This window comes from Mustela erminea, chromosome 6, assembly GCF_009829155.1.
Source record: "Mustela erminea isolate mMusErm1 chromosome 6, mMusErm1.Pri, whole genome shotgun sequence".
Classification (NCBI taxonomy): Eukaryota; Metazoa; Chordata; class Mammalia; order Carnivora; family Mustelidae; genus Mustela; species Mustela erminea.
The window spans coordinates 141,041,597-141,053,749 of NC_045619.1; positions in this window are offsets into that span (position 1 = coordinate 141,041,597).

The window sequence follows — 12,153 nt, forward strand, 5'->3', positions numbered from 1 at the left end:
ATATGTGTGCTATGTGGAAACAGAAAGGAAAAACACTGCCAACTTCACAGAGACTAGGTGACAACAGAAAGAAGATCCTAACTCAAATTCTCTGATTCTAGAGCCCAAGCTTTGTGGGCCAATGTTACTTTTGAATTCTTAGCCCCAGCCACAAGATCAAAGCAAATAAAGAAAAAGGTAAGGGAAATTTCATAAAGCTCATGAAATTTAGTTTGTTTGTAACCAAATCATTGAAAAATTGGCAGAGTTTCACCAAAGCTGTAGGGAATTTTGGAATGGTCTGTATATATAGGCAATATGGCAAACAGAATATAGGCCATAGGGCCAACAGAAAGGTCAACTTTCACTCTCCAGGGGATGAAGCGATGGGGTCCTATCTCTGAGGATTATCACTGCTGGATAACTGTCACCAAGTAGGGAAGTAGGGTTTGGTGGTCGGGCATATGCTGTATCCGGAATCTGCCTTTGGGAGTCCTGATAGGGGCAAGGGTGGGGATGCCTGAGAGGACATGAGCCTTCCCCTCTCTAAGGACAACTACCTGGCAAGCCTGCTCATCCAGAGGACATGGCCAGAACTCGACCACCCGAACAGCAACACAGACACATTCCGAGAAGTTGTCATATGGGAGTGGACAAGCAGCACCTTCCCCAGGTCCAATGGGGCAGTATCCCTGGGGAAATCTCTGGTGACAAGAGGAGCAGCAGGTGTCTGTCATTCCTAGGGCAGCTCAGGTATGGCAGGACCTAAGCCAGTATCAAGGACAATGATGGCTCTCCTCTGGCTATGAGGCATTTGAGAGCAGACGTGTTCCAGAATCCTGACTCCTGTCCATTCCTGTGAGCTAAGCCTCAGTGAGTGGAGGGGGTCCAGGACCTTCACCCAATGTGATTGCTGGGGAACCACGTGGGGCTGGGGTCCAAGTCTTACAATGGCAGCTGTACGTCATGGCAAACTTGCAGAAGGCATTGCCACATCATGGTTTATGGCTGGCAAAACACAAGCCCTAATTCTGGCTATATCTGTGTGGATCCAGATTTATTGCCTTAAACCTTGGGCCAAATCCATGGTCATGGAAGTCTGCAAGAGGCCAAGTCTCTCTTTGGGGTGCCAGACAGCAGGGGAGAGTCTTAGACAGGTTAACCTTGACCTCTGCTAGTGTCCCCACATAGGAGCTCCATTCCGGGAATCAAAAGGACAAATGCTTGGGAATGGAGCTGTTGATTTGTGATTAAGCTTTTTCTCCTGAGGGCCGCTCTAGATGGAATTTTCCGTCTGAGTAAAAGGTGGACTTTATTCAGTAGAATATTGATCAAAAATTTCCATCTCGATGGTCTTTCAAATGAGTGGAATCCTGGGCATTTTTGAAGTTCTATAAAGATTCTTATATTATGTTTTATTCCAGTTCTCTATGGCTTGATCTCTCTGTTTCCAGTTTCAAGGGTTAAACCCATGTTAGATCTGTACTCACTACTCTATTCTATGCAAGCACATGCCTTCTTGGGATGGAAACTGATTTGGATGTACTGTTTGAAAGTTGACTTGTTGTTTATATTTTTGTTAAATAGCTCAGAGGAAAAAAAAAAAAAAGAAACACATGACTATCTACCCCAAGTATAAAAGTAGTATTTTCAGCTGAAATCTCTTTTTGTTATCAACACCACAGTTACACTTAGATAAAAGGTATAAAAATACTTTCAAAATCAGCAAATTATGTTAACGTTCAACAATTAAAAAATGCCCTGAATTTTTAATAAAGAATGCTTCCTTATGAATTTGTTAATTATTTCTTACCTTCAAGATCCACATCCTGTGTTTGAACTCATCTAACCATGGGTAGACTGAGTTCAACTACATGGTTAAATTCAGTGAGAGACCATGCTGTCAAATTTTTCACAGTTACTTAAATTACTACCTTATGGTTTGCTATCTTTAACTGTTTCTCTGATTCTTAAAAAGTTCCATTTAAAATATATTAAGAAAAATATATTTTAAAAACAGCAAGTGTTGGCGAGGTTGTGGAGAAACCTCTTACACTGTTGGTGGGAATGCCAACTGGTACAGACATTCTGGGAAACAGTACGGAGATTCCTCAAGACATTAAAAATAGAGCTACCCTGTGACCCAGCAACTGCACAACTGGATATTTACCCCAAAGATACAGATGTAGTGAAAAGAAGGGGCACGTGCATCCCAATGTTCATAGCAGCAACGCGCACAACAGCCGAACTGTGGAAGGAGCCAAGATGCCCTTCAACACATGAAAGGGTAAAGAAGATGGTGTCCATATATACAGTGGAATATTCCTCAGCCATCAGAAAGGATCAATATCAGGCGCCTGAGTGGCTCGGTTGGTTAAGCAACTGCCTTTGGCTCTGGTCATGATCATGGAGTCCCGGGATCAAGTCCCACATCAGGCTTCCTGCTCAGCAGGGAGTCTGCTTCTCCCACTGACCTTTCTCCTCTCATGCTCTTTCTCTCTCAAATAAATAAATAAGATCTTTAAAAAAAAAAGGAGAAAGGATCAATACCTACCATTTGCATCAACATGGGTGGAACTGGAGGGGGCTATGCTGAGTGAAATAAGTCAAGCAGAGAAAGACAATTATCATACGGGTTTACTCCTGTGTGGAACATAAGGAACAGAGCAGGAGGCCACAGGGGAAGGGAGGGAAAGCTGAATGGGAAGAAATCGGGGGAGGGGGACAAACCATGAGAGACCCTGGACTCCAGGAAACAACTGAGGGTTACACAAAGGAGGGGGATGGGGGATGGGGTAACGCGGTGATGGGTATTAAGGATGGCATGTGTTGGGATGGACACTGGGTGTTATACGCAACTAAGGAACCACGGAGCACTACGCCAAGGACTTACGATGTACTATAGGCTGGCTCACTGAACATAATAAAAATATATTAAAAAAATAAAATGCGTGCATATCCTATAATGCACACATAACAGATATGACAGAGGGAAACAAACCATAGGAGCCTCTTCACTAGAGAACAAAGGGAGGGTTGAGGGAGGGAGGAGGGTGGGCTATGGGCTAGGTGGGGGTTGGGTACTAAGGAAGGCATTAGTGATGAACAGTGGGGGCTCTGTGTAAGTGATGAATCACCAAATTCTATTCCTGAAACCAGTATGACACGGTATGGTAACCAACGACGATTTAAATAAAAATTTGGGAAAAAAAAAAAAGAATGGCAAATTATAAAATTAAATGGAAAATCCAGAGATTTTCTACATGTAACAATGTAAAATTTAAGAAATTTACTTTAAAAGCAAAATACAATTTACTGAAATCAATACTAATGAAATGTATTATTTCTGATTGACTGAACTTACAAAATGTGATTTTTATTTTTTTATTTTATTTTATATTTTTGGTAAGTGCTGTCACAATCAGTCACACTCAGAACAATGGCTAACTTTATCTCAAAAGTCAGCTTTGGATAATGTGGCATTGCTCTCTTGAGCTCGGGAGATAAGGGAGCTGAAAAATAAATTAACTTTTTACTTGCCTAATCCGTAGTAATAATATTTTGGTGATTATATTAGGATGCCAGTTTCCAAAAAAATGCTACACTGAATCAAGATTGTTTGTTACTGTGGAGTACTGGGTGGGGGGGGGGGTTATGCATCCAGTCCAGAGATGTATGTATTTCTTAATGTCACATGCAGTATTCACGTGGCTTGATTAAACCTCTGAGTCACCTTTACAATGAAACAGGTCTAAAGGCTTAAGTCATAATGGAAATGATGTAGTTAAGGCATGCGACGTGAAGACACGCACACACCAATGCAGTGGGACAAGACGGTGACAGGTACTGAGAAGTCGGAGACCCCAAACTTTACAACAGGTGTCTGCCGGGAATTAGCCCAGGACGTGGACGACCATGTCGTCCTTTAACACAGCTCTTTGCGGAGGTGGAATTCAATCGCTGTGATGTGATTTCAAGACCATGCATCGCAATGAGGTGATGTTTTGTTTTTTTGTGTGGTTTAAGCACTCTCTGTTGTTATCTATCTGGATATAATATTATTTCGGTCTTTGTTCCCTTTTTCAAAATTTTCTATATTTGCTTTTGTTGTTAACTTCAAATCAAAACTCCAAAATGCATCACATCAAATCTTAAGACAACTGTATCCTTCATTCTCGCACATTATTTGAAAAAGAGACAGGCTTTGATCTGAATCCTTTGTATGTAAAGAAAGGCTGACTCAGAGCTGCCTTCTGTTAAAAAATTAAAACAAAACAACAGTGTTCTTGGTTGATAGAGTTTATAGGATGATCTATCTGTGTCTTTTGTTTTATAAGAGTATTCAGATACAAAATGAATCAATCAAGTACCCCCTGATGTGGGGCGTGCGGAAGGAAACAAGGAGAAAATCGAGGCTGTACAGTGCAAGAAAAGGATCTTTATGCCGGTCAAAGAAAGGATGCGTGAAAAGAGCTGTTTTTGATTCTATATACATGTTTTAAAAACAAATACGACATAGATAGAAGGGACCAGAGAAAATATTTATAAGCCAGGATTCAAAAACAGACCTTTTAAGGAGGCAGATATGCAGGTTTTAATACATTTGAAAAAATCTGTGCATTATAAACTCTTATTTTTTTTTATCATACTTCCACTCTGCCCAACTAGGTGGATTTATTTCAATAAGCATGTCAAAGAAAAGGACAAAATAAAGATATTCTACGTAAAAATGACTTTAACACAAAATATATAAAAACATGGTTGGATCCACGAAACATGAAGTTACGATGTTTGGAAGCAGGAGTGTCATGAGAGAACTTGTGCCACGAAATATTAAGATCCCACGAGCCTTTAATAATGACATTAACTGATTGGTGTGGATCTGGCAAAAGCACGTCAGATGCTAGATCACCAAGCTGAGAACCCAAAACCATCTGTAGGAACTTGGCAGATGATTACACTGCATTACAGATCAAGGGGAAGGAACTCACCCCACTTCTGTGATCCCCGTCCTCACCGCACGTTATATGCACCGGAAAGTCCAGCTGGATTAGACATGATGGAGGAGTGGGGAGGTGGGGGGTAGGAAGAGGAACAGAGGACCAGCTGGAGAGGAAGGGGTTAAGAGCTAGAGGCCACACCACGGATATAAGTTATGGAATTAGTGGGCTTGAAAGCTAGAGGCAAAAGTTATAAAAGGAAACATTTCAGATTTGTCTGCTTAAGACATGAACGTTTCTGGACATTGAAAACACAGCCATGAAGCCCAAAGGCAAACAACAGAAAGCAAGCACACACGGGCGAGCACGAGATCCCATGCACGAGAGGGCACAACCACCCGGCTTCCCGAAAAAGGGGCAAAGAACATGAGCAGACCTGCCCCAACAAGAACACCTAAATGCCTTAACAAGATCTGAGAAAAGCCAACCCTCATTACTAGTTGAATAAATTAAAAAGGTAAGATTCTAAAGATTATCTTCTTCCTTTTAACAAATAGTAAAAGGATTAAAAGGGTTTGAGGTTTTGTAATAAGATGAAGTGGGCTCTTGGACTTTGATTTTCCCCATGAAAATGAAGGAAATCTGACAACTGGCTTAAAAATACAGGTAGGTATCAAGGACCTTGAAAATGTCCATGACCCTCGGCCCCATAATTACCCCTTGGGAGATCCGTTCAGTGTTAGGTAGGAATTTTATTTTTAGAAATCCATCTTAAAATATGAACCTTTGATGGAAAGTATTTAGAAGTAGTCTTCAACACATATATTCCGAAATCAGGGAAAGGTAGAGGGAGGTGGGGAGGAATACGTACTCTCTGTGGATTTTAGTGACCGACCTGAAGAGAGTTGAGAGCAGGTGCAGGTGTGCGGCCGATGACACGAAGCATCGAGATGGCTGGCAAGATATTTGCCCTCCCATACAGAGATACAGGTTTCAGCAGCCGCCTAGCGGTGCCCCCTGGTAAACGGTCTTTTCCTTTTCTTACTCCTTTCTTCCTTCACTAAATGAACATTTCAGAGGTCGCAGCCAGGAAGGCACAAAGGATATATAAAAATCAATAAAACACAGTAACTACTTCTAGAACTTTATATTCTACCAGGATTACAGTCATCTCACACTCACATCTTGCCCTTTTCGCACAGCATTGTTTTTGCACACGTGCTAACGTGCCGAACCATGCTCCCGTGGTGCATGTGAATGTATTATTGAAATACATTCACACACACCGAATGCCTGTACACACCGGAGTCCCGCTCTGCACCACGGGAGCCCACAGACGCAGGTGGGGGTGTGATTGTCTTTAAAATGGTTTTTTTTTTTTCCCATTAAGAAATAATATGTAGCAACACCTTGCAATAGAAATATTCGCAATCTATTTAAAATGGTTGTCAAGGATGATGTTTCACGATGTGTTTCAGATACATTTCTTTTTAAAGATTTTATTATTTTTCAGTAATCTCCACACCCCATGTGGGGCTCACACTCAAAACCCTGAGATCTGTGTTCTACTGACGGAGTGAGCCCAGCGCCCCTCCAACGTACATTTCTATCGTATAAAGTGAGAGGTCATATACAATGACCTGATCTATCGTTTATCATAAAAGTCAGACTCAGCGGTTTCCTTGTGACCTACTTGGGGATTGTGAGATAATGACTGGCCTCTGTCCTGAGAAGTACCTGGACACAAGCACAGGACTTATGTGGTGGGACTCTGGCTGTAAAACTGGTTTTCTGGTTGGTCTTGCTTACGGAGCAAATTCATGTTCTGTTTGGCCTATGACATTGCCGTTAGCGCGGTGACGTCACTCAGCTGATGGCTTATGACTTGAGCCTGACAACATGTCAGTAAGGTGCATCTGGCAGTTTGTATTGGTGGTTTGGTTTTCCTGGGTTGCTTACTTAACCCCACAACCAGTCTCTCCGCAGATCATTTCTGAGATAGTTTCCTAAATTTACCTATGCTTTTTGTTCGTTTGGACTTGGATCTCTTACTTCTGTCAGAGGTGGCCCTTTCTGCAAATTGCTGTCCTGGTAAAGGGTCGGTTTATATGGTCAACATGCTTGACACACACAGATAGCTTTTGTAGGGACTGTATTTGCAGTCTGAATGAAGTGACCCAAGATGGGAGTTTGTGAGTTCTGACCTCGTGCTACACATTTAGGCTAACCGTGGGAACGTCCCTATTTTGTTTTATTGAAATCTCCGTATTGCAAAAGTACTGTTCATCGCTAAAGCACCCGAGCTCAGTGTAAGACGTAGCTTTCTCCCTGGGACAAAGGAGCGCTGTGGATTCCCTGGGTCCCCCAGCCTGGCCAACAGGACATTAACTGCAGTGGTCCAACAGGGATTCCATTGTCAAATACATACCCCCAAATTTTATTGTGTGTTTTGTTAACTGAACCCTATGATAAATGAAGAACTACACAATCCTAGTATTAATTTTCAGTTTTGTCTCCCCAAAGATTCATAAAAACTCTTTAGTTTATCTTGAGAAAATGTTCCAAAATGTGTTTCAAGAAGGATTCATTTCACGAGCTGCCCCATTTCTGTGTTGAAATAAACTGGGAAATCACCTTAGTGCTAGTCTTCCGTCCCGTCGGGCGCCATGCGCATTAGTGTGTCAGGAGTAATCAAGGGACTTGATGCTGTTTGGTTAAACCACAATTTCCCAGTTCACTCTCCCACATGGCTTTTTGAGCAAAATGCCCTGTAATGGTACAGGGAATAGGCGACCTTTGATTCCCAGAAATGCTGGCTTTGGGCTCTGTCCTGTTCCGTGCTGCTTCTCTTGTTGTTCCTGCTTCCTGTGCACGCTCTAACTAGCAAGTGTGTCATTCCTCTCACCCGATATGCATTTCCCTCCATAGTAGGGTCTTTATTGGGGCGCCTGGGTGGCTCGGTCGTTGAGCATCTGCCTTCAGCTCAGGTCATGATCCCAGGGTCACCCTGGGATCGAGCCCCATATCGAGCTCCCTGTTCTGCGGGGAACCTGCTTCTTCCTCTCCCACTCCCTCTGCTGTGTTCCCTCTTTTACTCTCTCTGTCTCTCTCTGTCAAATAAATAAATAAATAAATAAATAAAATCTTAAAAAAAAAAAGAAAGGTCTTTATCATAAATGGAAAAAAATTTCGACTGTTGTTACATTTGTGAAATATGCAAAGTTCAGGATACAAATGCAAGTTCTTCATTAATTATATTTTCAAAAGTGTTTCTTTCCTAGTGTTTCTCCTTACATGCACGGCAGTGGTTATTGACTAACAAGAGAAAGTGTTTCTTTCTTTGCATAGTGGCCCTAGAGTATACTGTCTTTTGCAATGATTTAAACACTGTTTGCCAAACGTTTTATTCCTCTTTCTCTATCTGAAGATATTGATGTCTTCTGAGCCCTTCCTTCTTGCCTTTATTTGGGATTACCAGTTGCTACCATGTTTATCTCAAAGACATCATCTCTAGTTAGGTGTTGTCATTCTCTAGTCCCTACCCGGCAATTCATTTCTCAATAGTTTCTGACCACGCTGTCCTCCCCCAAAGACACCTGTTAAAGAGTGTGACTGCATGGCACTTTGTCTGTTAGTTCTCGCAGGCCAGGAAGCCTCTAGGGGCAAAGACTCCTTTTATCCTTTAATCCTTCCAAACAGTGTAAAAACAAGGAAGCGTTCAGTGGTGGTTAATTCATGACTGATCTGTCTGCAACATTTTAGTTTTTGTACTTGTATTTAGTACAACTTTTTATTAGTTTCAGAGGGAGAATTTAGTGATGCATCAGTTGCAGAGATCACCCGGTGCTCATTCCGTCACCTGCCCTCCTGAATGTCCGTCCCCCAGTTACCCCAGCCCCGCACCCCCTTCCCCTCCAGCAACGCTGTTGGTTTCCTAGAGTTAAAGGTCTTTTCTGGTTGCCTCCCTCTCTACTTTCATCTTCCTTTAGTTTTCCTTCCCTTGGCACTATCGGCTAGTGCATGGCACTTGTATTTTGCACATTTTAAGAAATCCTTCCAGAGACCTAGTGACAAATGCTCAGAATCCAGCCTTGTACTCTGTGTGTGTGTGTGTGTGTGTGTTTCATAGTTTGCCGCTCACTATGTGCAGACATGTTTTTTCCCACATGGCGTTTCACTTAACTGTCACACTGTGACAGAAGGGTTGTTTCTTTTTTTTTTTTTTTTTTAAAGAATTTTATTTATTTGACAGAGACACAGCGAGAGAGGGAACACAAACAGGAGCAGAGGGAGAGGGAGAAGAGGCTTCCCACGGAGCCGAGAGCCCGATGCGGGGCTCGATCCCAGGACCCTGGGATCATGACCTGAGCCGAAGGCAGACGCTTAACTGACCGAGCCCCCCAGAAGCCTGTTCAGAAGGGTTTTTTGACAAAGGCTCTTTAATCAACCTTTTCCCTGGCCATAAGCCCTTCATCATATCCTGAGTTATGCGATCATTTTCTTTGTTCAGTTGCGCTGGTACTTGTTCTCGTCTGGTGAACCTCTACTTCTTTATTACTTACAGTCCATAAATAATAGAACTAAAGTTTGAACTCAGGCAGTCTGTCTGCAGAGTTCCTGCCCTGAGTCACCGTACCGCCTTGGCTTCGTAGCCTACATTTCTCATCATGCAATTGCCAAGTCCGAGGATGTGACACTCTTTTTTGTGCAGAATAATGGGTTGGTTTATCATCTCAAAAGCCAAAATACGATAATCTGTAATAGTTTACAGGAATAATATTTTATTAGTTAAAATCATTTTTTATGAATTTGTTAGTAGAAAATCATACTTTGTTTTTTTAAAAACTTATTTAATTTTATTTTTTTCAGCGTTCAAAATTCATTGTTTATGTGCCACACCCAGTGCTCCATGCAATACGTGCCCTCCCTAATACTTTGTTTTAATTTGCAATTTTTATATCTTACCAGGTGAAAGAGATTTCATACTTTTGCATTCTAATAGTATTTTCCTTTCCTAAAAGACTTTTATTTAAATTCTAACGCAGCTCACATACAGTGTAATAGTAGTTTCAGGGGAATGATATAGTGACAACACTTCCCATGCATCACCCGGTGCTCTCCTTCAGGTGCCTGTGTCCCCCCCGTCACCCACCTCCCCTCTGGTGAGCATCAGTCCCTGCGTTCTCATAGTTAAGAGTCTGTTTCTTGGGGGGCACCTGGGTGGTTCAGTGGGTTAAAACCTCTGCCTTCGGCTCAGGTCATGATCTCAGGGTCCTGGGATCGAGCCTCACATCGGGTTCTCTGCTCAGTGGGGAGCCTGCTTCCCCTGCTCTCTCTGCCTGCCTCTCTGCCTACTTGTGATCTCTGTCTGTCCAATAAATAAATAAAATCTTCAAAAAAAAAAAAAAAAGAATCTGTTTCTTGGTTTGTCTGTCTCTCTCTCTTCTTTCCCCTTTGCTCACTAATTTGGTTTCTTGAATTCCAAGTATCTGTCGATGCATGAATGGATAAAGGGGGGTAGTGTATATCTACAACGGGATATTACTCGCCATAAAAAGAATCAAGTCTTGCCATTGCAAGACATAGTTGGACCCAGAGAGTATAACGCTACGTGAAATAAGCCATTCAGAGGAACACAAATACCGTACGATTTAGCTCTGGGAGTATTTTCAATGTTGAGAGTTGATTGTTTATACCCTTTCAGGATATGTTGTTTGGAGCTTCAGTTGTTTTGTCCAGAAATCAGGATAGGTTAAATTTACCTGTGCTAACCCATTCAAATACATTTCCTAGTGTGTCAAAGAGTTTTGATTTTAATTTCGTTGTTTAGGCTAGTTTTCAAATTTGTAGAATAAATTTCCAAATGTGTTCTAGCTGTAAATTTTATTTTTTTTTAAATTTTAAAATCCATTTCAGTGTTTAAATACGCCAGTCTTTGTTTATGTGATGCCAACCCAGGAGGCCGCATTCCTTCCCTGGTGCCGGTTTATTTTCAGCTTTTCCACGTTCCGCTCTGGAATCCACTGGGTATATTTTGGTATATAGTCTAATTTCTGCATCTAAATGTTTTTAGTCCAACAAGACCTATTCAAAGACTATTTATTTTTTTCTTCCTTCCCCGGTGGGACTCTGAAATCCATCTTGCAGGGTGAGCGGATGTTCTCTTCTCCATGGCGCACTTGGAAATGCCCAAGTTCTTCCGTCTGCGCATCCAAGTCCCAGGAGCCGGAGGGGCCCCAGCCCCATGTCACACCTCAGGGAAGTGGCGAAGACTAATATTTATTTGCTTAAAAAGTGGTGGGTGCTATTCTCTGGTCTGCCTGCTTTAAGTTGGCTTCCTGGTCAATGTTATACTTACCCGCATCCCGCGTCTGTTGGCTTTTGTTAGATTGAATATAAATGCATGATTCTGAAACTCTTAGCAATAATTAGATGTATTGGAAGCATAAAATCATTACAGGAACACAAGGTGAGAAAACCCCTCTGGAGTGAGGGTCCAGGAAGAGGCTGGAAGTAACTGCAGGAGGCAAGGTGGCCCCTCTCCTCTGTGCTGCACTCCCTGGGCATGCGGGGGCCCCTCCAGGGCCCTCCCCGTCGGGGAGGAGGGTGACCGTCTGCGTGGTAAGCTGAAGAAAGAGGGATCTGGATACGCCGTCTTCGTCTCTCCTCTTCTCCCTCTGGGATCGACGGTCTCCAGGGAGTCTCTCTTTGGCTCTTGGCTTCTGTGCACTTAGCATGAGAGCTCAGCCTCTGAGAGGGGAGCCCGAGCGGCCAGAATCTGGTTCTAGGGTTCATGGTTGGGTCACCTTTGTGCTGCACTCCTCCGTTGAGCCTTCCAGCTCAGCAGTGATAAAGCTGATGTTTTGATCTCCATTTACCAAACTTCTGCACCTGCTTTTATTTTATTTTATTTTATTCCATTTTATTTTCTCCTTCCTTCTCCCCCCTTCCTTTATAAGTAGGCTCCCTGCCCGTGCAGGGCTTGAACTCACGGACTGTGGATTCAGTGTTGTGCGCTCTACTGCCTGAGCCAGCCAGGCACACTTGCATCTGTCTTTTAATTGGTTCCAACTATGGACGGTTATAGAAGTGCCACTGATTTTTGATTCTTTCCAAACCCCAGCAGTGACCCAAGATGAAGAATAAACGTAATCCAAGAAATGAAAATATCCACTCCTTATATGTGTGAAGACTCACTCAATCTGGGTCACTGGACATCAGTAAAGACGCTTTC